The sequence below is a fragment of the Jaculus jaculus genome, chromosome 13, assembly GCF_020740685.1.
Source record: "Jaculus jaculus isolate mJacJac1 chromosome 13, mJacJac1.mat.Y.cur, whole genome shotgun sequence".
In the NCBI taxonomy this organism is placed as follows: Eukaryota; Metazoa; Chordata; class Mammalia; order Rodentia; family Dipodidae; genus Jaculus; species Jaculus jaculus.
The window spans coordinates 75,341,822-75,354,716 of record NC_059114.1 but is presented as its reverse complement, the minus strand read 5'-3'; the positions used below and the strand labels follow the sequence as shown (position 1 = coordinate 75,354,716).

The following is a 12,895-nucleotide window of genomic DNA, read 5'->3' as shown; positions in this document are numbered from 1 at the left end:
GTAATATTTAAAGAATGCTTATAAAATTATAGGCACTATTCTAAAGGGCTAATGCAAATTTATGTTTGCAACAAGGCTCTGAAGTAAATACTGTCAGTCTGTTCAGTTGTAAAGATGAAATTGGGAAACACAGCAGTTATGCCTCTTTCCCTAAGGACACACAACTAGTACTTACTGAAGCAAAATTTAAATCCTAGCCATCTTGAGAAATATTGTTTCAGCATTTACATTATTTTGTCCTTTATGCTTAATATATATGTATGAAAATGTATATGAATTCACATAATATATAAACATATAATAATTTAGATAGATAGGTAGGAAGATAGACGATAAATGATAGATTCAAACTGTGTACATCTCAAATTCAAGGAAAAGAAAATACAGAGATTGCATGTATAAAATTATAGAGCATACATTTCTCATGACTCAAAATTAGAAAGAAAACTCATCTTTTCTTTTCATCCCTCTGAGAGCATATCAGTGTATTCTATAGTAAGTAAATTCAACTAATGATAGGCCAAAGCAGCAGATTTCAGCCTCACAAAGGCCGTCTAGCTTTAGGCCTGGCTCTTCAGTTTAATTTGAGTCAATCTTGTAATCACTTATTGTTGGTCCCAAGGGAAACCTGGTAAGAGTGTTTAGAAGGTCCAGATTCATCATTCATTAATTTATTCATCTCATAATATTTATTCAGAGCCCTGTGTGCTCAGTGCTGGAGAGGCTGGTGTAAGAGCGCACACTAGCAATGTGGGCGAATGCTACTTTCCTCCTCTGTACAGGCTGCTTCCTCTGTGGGACGTGGACATTCAGCGCTGGTTATGTTGCCTGTTCTCTCCACATTTACATCCGATGTGAATATGGAGATTAGCATTAAGTTGCAGTAACATGATTAGCTGGGCTTCCCTTCATTTTCCATTTTGGCTTTTGACCTCCTGCCTAGCTTAGAAAGAAATAGCACATTCATCTTCACCAACAAAAACTTAAGACAGCTTTAAGGTTTTGACAGTTTGCTTTAGAATGTTTTCATGGTGTTTCTTTCTCTAATCCCTTCCATTTCTCTAATAAATGACTCTTCCATAAAGCTGAAAACTTTATCATCAGGAGAAATACATTTCATCAAGAAATCATTTAACACCACAAGACTAGCTGAAATTTAGGATTTAAGGTGCTCATATTTCTATTCAATAATCATTTAATGAAAATTTTTATGAAAGATATGGTGGTGCCACATGCTTTGATAGTAGGTGGGGTCAGTATGTATTCATTATTTAATATAACTTAGGCAGTTTGGAGATATGTGTATGAATACACATGAATTCTGTCAAGAATACATTGTTTGGGGGGAAGATAAAGGGAGACAACAGAGTCTCACTATGTAACAAAGGTTTACTAGAACTCACACCCCTCCTGCCTCAGCTTTTTGAGACTGGGATTACAGTGGGGATTCCCACACTTAGCTTGGATTGGATGTACTAGACATGAAATAGATGAGGATCTACCAGTGCTCAGTCTGAAGCTGAATGTGTGGACTGTTGTCTGTGCATATTCTCCTGGCTTGCACTGGTACAGATGCCCTGATTTCTGACCCCAGTGTGTTCCCTTATCTTCACCTGGCTAAATGTTTGACACTCAGGAAAAAAGGTCATGAATTATTTCTTCCAGAAGCTTCTGCTAACATCAACCTACCTACCTGCTTTTAGCTTACATTTCTCACTGCATGAACACACCATTGTCTCTACTTAGTCTCCATGTAGCTGTCACCCCGTCTTCTGAGAAACTTATATGTGCCTGTCTCAGCCTCACCTACCACATCTTGAAAACAAGGCCAGTCAGTGTTATTGTTAGCAGTTAGACATAGCAGTGTTTGGGACAAATGGCAAGAACATATTAAATGTTGGTTAAAAGAACAAATGGAGACTGCTCATTACGGAACTTTGGGCTCCACTTACATGCTTTTACATTATTCATGTTAGATGCTAGTTTTCTTTTCTTATAATCTGATTTACTTCAGACATATTGTGGGCATATACTTACGAAACAAGAAAGCCTCTGCCAGACTCCTGGACTATCCAAAGAGGCACATTCAGCAGAAACAAAATATCCCAATTCTCTGGGACAATCTTGATGCCTCTGGCCAAATAATTGAAGAGGGGTGTACAAATGTTTTAACTGATAGGTCTCCTAAAAGAATTGTTGAAAGTTGACATGGCTTAGGCCAGCCTACCTTAAGGCATAAGTTTTGTTTGTGTGATCATGTTGGAGACTGTGGCTGTATACGTGTGTGTGTGTGTGTGTGTGTGTGTGTGTGTGTATGTATCATTGTCGTTGGCTAATGTGACAAACCTTGGTTATCTTTTGGATTAATATCCATCCACAATAGTACCTCAAACTGAATCTACAGAAGAATCTGTATAACACCCATAAGTATGAGTTGTATGAGCAAAATTATTTCCCCCTTAAATTCCTGCCTTGAGAAGGTTTCTTGAGTTTCCATAGGAGGTCAACTATCAAATCCTATACACCTTGTTGTAACCTTGAATGTAGCTATACAAAATAGCTTTAATTAAATTGAACTGATTATGCAGTCTTGTTTCAGTTCTTAAGTGGAAGCCAGTGAATAGAACAGGATCTTCATAGGTATTGCTTGGCAAGGAGATATGTAGCTCATCCCAGTTCCATCTCAACATGCCAAATGCTGTGCAAGGTTACGAGATGAAGTAGGAGAGCTTTGGATGATGGGCCTCTGTGCTTCTCCTGTTAAAGGTGGCATCCATCAACCTGAAAGCAAAGGCATGTAAATAATTTGAAACTTACTAGGCTCTAAAGTAGAAATGAATTTGCTTTATATATGTTGATTTCCTAGACTAAATTAGGTTCTACGGACCCTGCAAGCAAAAAATTTTGCTTGCATCTGACCACTGTGGGGAAATTGTAACGTCCAAGAAAAGTCCATAGAAACTACTGGGTTTAGAGACATTAAAACGATGATTCCGATTCCCAGTGTTGTGTTTCTGCCCACGCATCCCTCCCTTGATTAACGCTTTCCAATCAGTAACATCTCTCATTAGCATAAGTCATCTAAACCAGTTTGGGGCAGTTCTCTCCCACACCTCACATCTTCAACTTTAAGTAGAGAATTAAAGGATTTTTCACAAGTGATTAAGCTAGTGGGAGTCAAGGGGAAGCCAATAAGTAACCTTATTAACAGAAAGACAATCACAAAAGTGGGTGCATCCATGTTCAACATCTGGAGATTTGATTACTTCACACTCTTTTGTACTCAGAGTTTTCAATCTGCGCATTAGGAGGCTTTAGACTGTGATAAGAGAAAAAATCATATCAAATGAGACTGAAAATAACTAAAATTAGTATTTCACGTGAGAAGCAGCGCTTAGGAAGCAGACTCCCAGAACTGCAAATCAATGATCTTACCAAAACTCAGGGGCTTGGTTTCCATCCTGCTCCTCTCAGCATCAAAGTCATTCACCCAGTGATTTACTTCAAGTTTAAGGTGTTTGCCCGTGGCAAGTGAGGCTACAAGCTCCCTTGTTCCTATCTAGCTGAGTTTGGGCGGGAGTGGGGGGTGGAATTCTCACTATAAAAAATGAAGAGTAGCTACTTTTAGTCTCATTGAGCTAATTCAGGTCACATGATACTCCCACCCCAATACAGTATTAATGAACATGCCTGAATCCATTAAGAAGAAAGAAAGTGGGCTGGAGAGATGGATCAGTGGTTAAGGTACTTGCCTGCAAAGCCTAACGATCAGGATTTGATTCCTCAGTACCCATATAAAGCCAGATGCCCAAAGTGGTACATGCATGAAGAGTTTGTTTGCAGTGGCTGGAGGCCCTGGCACACCCACTCTCTCTTCTCCTTCTCTCTGCTTGCAAGTAAATAAATAACATATTTTTAGAAAGAAATAGAGAAGGAAGGGAGGGAGGCAAAGGAAGGAAGGAAAGAAGGAAGGAAGGAAGGAAGGAAGGAAGGAAGGAAGGAAGGAAGGAAGGAAGGAGGGAAGGAAGGAAGGAAGGGAGATGGAAGGAAGAGAAGAAAGGAAGGAAGGAAAGAGAGAAAGAAGAAAGAAAGAGAGAGAGAAAGAAAGGAAGGAAGGAAGGAAGGAAGGAAGGAAGGAAGGAAGGAAGGAAGGAAGGAAGGAAGGAAGGAAGGAGAGAAAGAAGAAAGAAAGAAAGAGAGAGAGAGAGAGGGGGGAAGGAAGAAGAAAGGGATCTGCAGGGTCGTCAGGCGGCACAGTATACTGTAATTTCCTCCGTGAGTGGTATGGGTGTAAGTAAAAATACAAGCATTATGAGTGGAAGTTTTAGTTTAGCGAAGCACAGCTTTGGGTCAATACAGAACAAGACTCAGCCCACCCATCCTATTCCACCCAGTGAGAGTTACCTGCAAAATGGCATTTACAGTGACACTTAACCGTTGAGCCACCTGTGTTCCTATCTCTGATTTTAGTTTGTGCCTGAAATGGGTTTTGTGGCATGTTTGTTTTGGGAATAGACTGGCTCGAAATATATCACTGTCCAGAAAGAAAACATTTTTTTTTTCAATCTGGGGACTTGAGGCTTAACTAGCTGGAAGGGAAATATAATTTCAGCTTGTTCTCATAGTCTCATTTAGAAAATAACCAGAAGAGATTCAAAGGACGCCACGCCACGCGAGCACTTGTGTCTTCAGGGCTTTCAGCTTTCCCCACCTGTTCTGAAGTGTCTTAAGCAATATTTTTGCCTCTAGCTCCATCCTAACCACTGGAGCTTTAAGAAACTTTAAAAAGGTATTCTTTAAAAATAGCAACACAAAACTGTTTTTTTTTTTTTTCCTCTCTCTCTCTCCTTACTATAAATATCCCAAATCCATCTTAAGGCTCTTTTTTTTTTCTTTCAGGTTTTATTTGAAAGACAAATAAGCTGAAATGTCGATGTTTATCTGAAAACAAGTCAAAACACTATGAGAACTAATTATGAAATATAAAATGCAAAGGTGGAGCTGTATCCCTATTGCACTGAGCTGTCTGGGCAAAAGGGAGGTGGTGGGGTTGCTTTTTGCAAATGCATTTATGTGGATGTGATGTAGGCCACAGAGAAGGGTGTCCCTTAAATGGGTAAAGTGGAAATTTTAAAATGTTTTCCTTTATCTTTGAATTCTTTAGGACCACAATATGAGTTTGCCTTTCTACAAATGTAACAAAAACAAAATGTTTTAGTTTGGCTTTTTGCTAGGAAATTCAGTAGCATAATGAAGGAGATATGCCTATCAGAGGTTCATAGTTAATTAGGAGCTGCGGTGTGCAAGTTGGAGAAAGAAGGGAAATCTTTATTGTGGAACTCTGAAGCCAGCACACTGTCCTTAACACAGGGAGTCCCAGTGGACTGTGTAACCGTAGTGCCTACCTTGTAGGCAGACACCCTGTTGATCATTCCTCTACATGCAATTTCCTGCAACAAAATGAAAATAAGGCAGTTCTAGCATCCTAAGGGCATTATGAGGAATAACTAAGATAAGGCAGAAGAGAACCTTAGCATGATGCCTGGCATATAAGAAGCACCCCACCTCCAAACGATAGCTGTTTATTTTGCTGACGCTATTATTAATCTTTCTTTTGACTTTCCAATCAACTTGAGGTGTGGGTATTTTTTAAAGTATCTTCCCCAAGTTTTTAAAAGTATTTCCCTAGCTAGAATAAGTCGCCCCTTTTTCTTTTTAATTTTACAAATGAAATGTGCCATTGGGGGCGACATGCCCCTAGTTCTACTCACCGAAATGTGCTTTGGCTGACACAGTAGATGTGCCAAATATGGCTGAAATTCAGCATTTCCTCCAAGCATCTTCTGCACTGTGCCCCAGAAAATCTACAACCCAATCTGGGCTTCTCCTTGGACTTGCGGAGGTGCAGAACAAGCACAGCCAGCATGAAGGAAGCCTTGCAGACTCTGTTATGGGGACAATGCAAGAGGCCACATCAAAAGCACTAGTGGCATCAAAAACACATGCCATTCATGTGACCTGAATGTGTACACACACACACGTGCACACACACACAGTCCCACTGCTGAAAGCACCTAGAATCAAATGAGGGGGGTGTTACTGGAGAAATGAAAGCTATCAGCTGGTCGTAGCTGTTTTGCTACTCCCAGCTATATGTGCTCAGAACACCTTCCTTTACTTTACTATTCACAACTTTTATTTCTCCAGTAGCCATTAATTTATTCGTAAGTCATTCACGTCTTCATACTTATTTTCAGCTAGGACTCATCACTTGCCTACTACATGCTAACTGTGACATACACAGTGGTGAACATTATTTCTTTCCCTTCAGTGAGAGCTTTGTGTCTTTAGGAGAAATCCTCAAGAGAGACTAGAAGCATAAATCTTGAACATCCCACCCCAGATCTCAAGACATGTGTTCCATTGCTGGGTGGATGATGGAGGACGGGAAAGGACAGGAAAACACAAACAGTGAAGGTAGAGGATGAAAGCTATGATGCACCTATCAGAAAATATCACATGTGACACAAGTGGCAGACATTGAAATGCGGGGACAGTACATTTCACTACAAGGATGAGAGATCAAATTAAAACTACATGTCTGGTCCAAGCAGAGCACTCTGCCCTGCGCAGGGCTCAACGGCAACATGGCTGCTGTTGTGCTCTGGAGTGAAGGATTTGGAGTGGGGCTGGGGCATAAAGGAAACAAGCTGGCTATTAAAGATGGTGCAATTCAGTCTAAGCAATAAACAGGTTTACATAAGATATGCTACCATGTCTTTTTTAACAGCTTCTAAATGTTTTTTTTTTTTTAAGTCTTTTTGTAAGTAGTTTCCAGTTTTCCCGTTGGACTGTCAGTCAACAAATGTCTCTGGGAAAGAGGGACATGCCTTCTAAAATGCCCTAAGTCATATTAGTTTAAAATTACCTTAAAAGCTATAGGCTGAATAGTACCTTGCCCCCTGCCTCTCGCCCTCCCCAGCCTTCTCTGGTTTGCCAGTTATTTCCTTCAGAAACCTCCCATGTTCTCTGACACCTACGTGGACAGAAAATCCCATCCTGGCAGGCACCTGCCAATTCTCATTGAAAAATGATTGCTGAGCATTTCAGCACCAACTCCCAAGAAGAGTTCCCTCCTCTGCCCAGGGCGCCCACCGTAGAAACCAGCATTGTTGTTCACCTTGCGAGCCCACACCTCCCGCCTTGTAAATCCGTGGCCCTGGTGGGATCTGGAACAGCAGAAAGGGTGAGGCACTGTTAATGGACCATGGCTTATGAGAGATGCCTTGAGGACTGGGAAGATGCACAGAAGAAAAGAATGCTTGCCAGAAAAAAAAAAAAAAAAAAAGTCTGGCCAGCAGGCTGGGAACAAACCCAAAACACAGCTCAGCTGATTCCAGAAAGAGGTCACGGGGGCATGTCAAACAACTCAGCCATTCCTGTTTTTAACATTTTTCAAGATTGAATTCTGCAGGCCATTTTTACACATCCTAAGGAGGAAAAAAAAAAATATCATCTACATATTTCTAAAAGGCATTAATTAAGTTTAGCTCTGACACCAACGAGTAATGATCTGTGACCTAAGCCTCAGCCTCCAAGTAGGGGATTGGGATGAGGCTAATGGTTGTTGTACAACAGATCTGTGTCACATATTGAATATAGGTCAAAGGATGACTGCTTCATACACAAAACAGAAATAACCTCTATAAGGCACCATTTTATATTAGCATAGGCCCATATGCTCAAGCTCAGAGGACGCTATGCTGCATCTAAAAAGAGATCACATCGAGAGAGAACTACATTTGGAGCTAAAGCTTTTGGCAGTGGAACTGCTTTTCTGTAGGCATTTATTTGCTGATTGGAGATAAATCTTGACCTGAACTTAACGAGGGAAAAAAGGTGAGTATGACCTGATGAGTTTCAGAGATCATGTGAGCTGCCATCTCTGAAGGATTCTTCTTGCTGCTATCCAAATGTTTAGCTTCAGGCTGGACAGATGGCTCAGTAGTTAAAGGCACTTGATTACAAAGCCTGGAAGCCTGGGTTTGACTGCCCAGTACCTCTGTAATGCCAAATGCACAAAGTGGCACATGCATCTGGAGTTTGTTCATAGCAGTTAGAGTTCCTAGTTATACCTATTCCTCATTCCCTTCCCCAACCCCCCCGCTTGCAAATAAATAAATAAAAATATTTTGTAAATGTCTGGCTTCAGGCTGGAGAGATGGCTTAGTGGTTAAGGCTCTTGCCTGCAAAGCCTGAGGACCCATGTTTGATCTCTCTCCAGATCCCGCATAAGCCAGACACACAAGGGTGAGGCAAGCGCAAGGTCACACAAGCCCACTAGGTAGCACAAGCATCTGGAGTTGGATTATGGTGGCCAAGGCCCTGGCATGCCAATTTTCTGTCTCTCTGTCTCTCTCACTCTCTCTAAAATAAAAAAAAAAAAAAAGAATTACAATCATATTAGTTTCTTCTTAAAACCCTATAGAACTGGATCAAGTCACAAATATGAGTGATTAGATTTCATTGCTGTTTTATTCAGTTGAAATTATAGTTCTGCTACTAAAGAGATATCTTTTAAAAATATTTATTTATTTATTTACCTGAGAGAGAGAGAGAAAGAGGCAGAGAGAGAGAACGGGCATTCTAGGGCCTCCAGCCACTGCAAACAAACTCCAGATGCATGCATCCCTTGTGCATCTGCCATACGTGGGTACTGGGGAATCAAACCAGAATCCTTTGACTTTGCAGGCAAACACCTTAACCACTAAGCAATCTCTCCAGCCCCTAAGGAGATAGCTTAACCAATTTAAGATAAATTGGCAACTATTTTTTTTAACTATAATTCTCACTGAGTCTTTTTGGGATGATGTTTATCAGTAACTTTATTATATTTTCAACTGTAATGATAAGAAAATCCCTTTCATAAGTACCCATCAACTAGTGATGTTGAAAATACTAACTGAATTTTTATTTTTAAAAAACTTTTTGCTTATTTTTATTTATTTGAGAGCTAAAGACAGAGAGAGAGAGAGAAAGAGGGAGAGAGAGAGAGAGAGAGAATGGGTGCACCAGAGCTTATAGCCACTGCAAATGAACACCAGACGCGTGCGCCCCCTTGTGCATCTGGCTAACGTGAGTCCTGGGGAATCAAGCCTTGTACAGGGGTCCTTAGGCTTCACAGGCAAGTGCCCAACCACCTAAGCCATCTCTCCAGCCCCTAAATGAATTTTTAAATGCTGTAAATACAATACCATGTAGAATTAGATATACTTACTAAACTATAATACACTTTCTCAATATAAATACTATTCACATAATGCTTCAGTTAGCTCCTAACCTGGATTGCTGAAATATTTGTTTCAATTATGCTTTTTAAAAAATATTTTTAAATATTTTATTTACTTATTTGCAAGCAGAGAGAAATAGAGAGAAGAGAAACAAACACAGAGAATGGATACACCATGGCCTCTAGCCACTGCAAATGAATTCCAAATGCATGCGCCACTTTGTGCATCTGGCTTTATGTGGGTACTAGGGAATTGAACCCAGGTCATTAGGCTTTGTAGGCAAACCCTTTAACAACTGACTCATCTCTCCAGCCCTAAAACTTTTATTGACGTATTTTCAATGAGAGAGAGAAAAGGGGAAACTACCAATGAACTCCAGAAGCATGCACCAACCTGTGCACTCATGTAGGGTACTGGGCATTGAACCCAGGCCATTAGATTTTGCCAGCAAGTGTCCTAAACTGCTGACTATGTTTCTAAGAATGCAGTAAGTGCATTATATCATGGGGTGCTATGTATGTTCAGATAAAGGAAAGTGAGAAACTAAATAGCTTGGATAAAATTCAGTACTATGTAAAATAATCATTGATTGCAGCCTATCAGTGTTTTAATAGTATAACCCAACAGACCATAACTTTGATAAGTACATTGAGAATTCTATATATGATGCCCAGAAAACTTATTACTTGTTCCAAAACAGTAATTTCAATGTTGGTATGTCTAATCTAAAGAGCATTGTCACGTGTGTGCAGATGCAGAGTGGTAATGAAGGTTACAAGTCAACGTCCTCATCCACACACTCACAACCAGGGTTAGCTGTAGGAGTTCATCAGAGGTCGGCTTTCAAGGTTCTACCTCTTTATATTACTACGAAAGTTAAATGAGGCTGAGGGCAAAGACTTCCTATAACTTGTGGCTCATTATAGATACTCAATACTTCTTAGCAATTATTTTATTTTTTACATAGCATACAAAGACTTAGGTATCATTCATTCTGGCATTTTCAAATGCAATCTGTTTTTGTTGATTTCTGACCCCCTCCTATTTCAGCTCCCCTCCCCCAAAATTCTACTCCTGAGTCCTATGTATCTTCCCCCTTCTATTCTTTTTGAGTACATTATGTATATTGTATATGTATATACAGGCAATCTAAGGGATTTTTTTTTTTTTAATTTGAGAGCGACAGACACAGAGAGAAAGACAGATAGAGGGAGAGAGAGAGAATGGGCGCACCAGGGCTTCCAGCCTCTGCAAACGAACTCCAGACGCGTGCACCCCCTTGTGCATCTGGCTAACGTAGGACCTGGGGAACCGAGCCTCGAACCGGGGTCCATAGGCTTCACAGGCGAGCGCTTAACCACTAAGCCATCTCTCCAGCCCCAATCTAAGGGATTTTGGTACTTATTCCCAAATGTAAATATCTGTACAAGAAAAAATGTGACTCTTGAATCCTCCCAGACACACTATATGCTGCACACACCTCACACCACACCACCGCTACCCCCTTCACACACCCACACACTTGCGAAGTCAACCAGCCTTTTTCATGGAGTCAAATCTAGGAAATCCAGTGTGACACCAGGCAAAGTTTTCTATATAAGTATGAATTACAGAAGATCTAAACCCTCTTATTCCTATCACCGTAAAACAGAATGAATGCTCTGATGCTTTTTGTTTTTGTTTTTTGTTTTTGTTTTTGTTTTTCAAGGTAGGGTCTCACTCTAGCCCAGGATGACCTGGAATTCACTATGGAGTCTCAGGGTGGCCTCGAACTCACAGTGATCCTTCTACCTTTGGCTCCCAAGTGCTGGTGGGATTAAAGACATGCGCCACCATGCCTGGCTCTGAGGGTTTTTTTTTTTTATAAACCTGAGCCCTCCTACATCAAAAGTATACAGAGTTTTTGCATGTATACAAGTTCTACCAGATATCATATTATTTAAATTATTCAATCATGAATTAACTCAATATAGTTTTATATAATTTTATTTATTTGCAAGCACACAGAGAGAAAGGGAGAAAGAGAGAGAGAAAATGAGAATGGGCATGGCAGGGCCTACTACCACTGCAAACGAACTCCAGACGTATGTACCACTTTGTACATCAGTATTATATGGGATCTTGGGGGTCAAACCCAGGCCTTTTGCAAACAAGTGCCAGTTACAATTGTAGGACTTATAATATATCTGACTTTAAAAACATTGCGAGCTTTTGCAAAAGGATAATTCTGGGCTTAAAATTTTGCAATCTTATACTAATTTTGTCCATTTGATTGCACAGGAGATATTATGTGATATTTCTTGGGGGAAATGCCATTGTTCTAAAAAGAGGTCCAAAATCTACAGCTGTCAAGCCAACTTCAGCCACTGCCAGGTTTTGTATGTCTACAAGCTAAGAGCGTTTTAACTTTTTTAATGGTTGGAAAATGAAAAGATTATTGCTTCATGAATATATTGCACATTATAATCTCATATGTTACATAAAATCCAAATTGTAGTGTCCATAAATAAAATTTTATTGGAGCAGAACATTGACATATTATCTATGCCAACTTTCATGCTTTAATAGCAAAGTACTTTACATCTAAAGTTGTATAACGCCCACAAACTAAGATTTTTCTTGTCTGTCCCTTTAGAAATAGTCTACTAGCCCCTGCTCTAATAAGCTCAGCTACCACAAAATAATAATAATAATAATAATAATAATAATAATAATAATAAAATTGTATGAGCAGCATCCAGTTTAGGATCAGGTTTTATACCAAAATTCACTTGGACAGCAGATATTCATAAAAAATAAGATAATAAATGGCAATTTAATTCCTGGGCTAACCTATAAAACCCAAGTAACTTGTCGTTTCTTTTCGCTGATGTGCAAAGAGCATGCAACATAAAGTGCTATGTATTTAAAGTGTCATCCAAAGGTCTGTGTGTTAAAGGCTTGGTCTCCAGCCTGCGGCAGCATTGAAAAATAGTGAAGATGGGAGCTGGGGCCTGGTGGGAGCAAGTAAGGTCTTTGGGACTATGCTGTTGAAGCAGGTATTGGAACACTGGTCTCTCTTCTGCTCCTTCCCTTCTTTCTTCTTCTCTTCCTTCTTCTTCTCTTCTTCCTCTTCCTCCTCTTCCTTGTTCTTCTCCTCCTGTTCCTCCTCCCCCATTCCACTTCCACTAAGCCCCTTATACTTTCCAACTAGTACCTTTCCCACTTGATGTCTCTCTTCCTCCTCCACTGCCCATGACAGAATGTAGATGGACCTATTATGGCTTAGCTAGCCCCAGCCATTCCGACATCATGAGACATTACAAAGCACTCCTCCCCACCCTCTGGCTCTGCCATTCCTTCCACATCCTCTTCTCCCGTGTTCCCCTGGCCTTTCTTCTTTCACTCTTGGATTTCAAGAGGTGAACAGCTTTGCTCTGCTGCATGTGTTCCATGATGTTCTGTCTCATCACAGGTCCAAGAGTCATAAGCCAACCAAATACGGACTGAAACTATGAGCAAGAGTAAACGCTCCTCTTTTGAAGTTGATTTATCTCAGGCATTTGCCACAGGGATAGAAAGCTAACTAGCCCAAGTTTGGCTATAGGTGGGATAAGAAGGAAAAT

General features: G+C 40.3%; 1 protein-coding gene across 3 annotated transcripts in view; it reads left to right on the top strand.

Annotated features, from left to right (window-relative positions):
• The window catches only part of Cdh6 (cadherin 6), a 153,686-nt gene that overhangs the window by 14,588 nt on the left and 126,203 nt on the right, over positions 1–12,895 (top strand). The gene's annotated exons all lie outside the window — the stretch shown is intronic.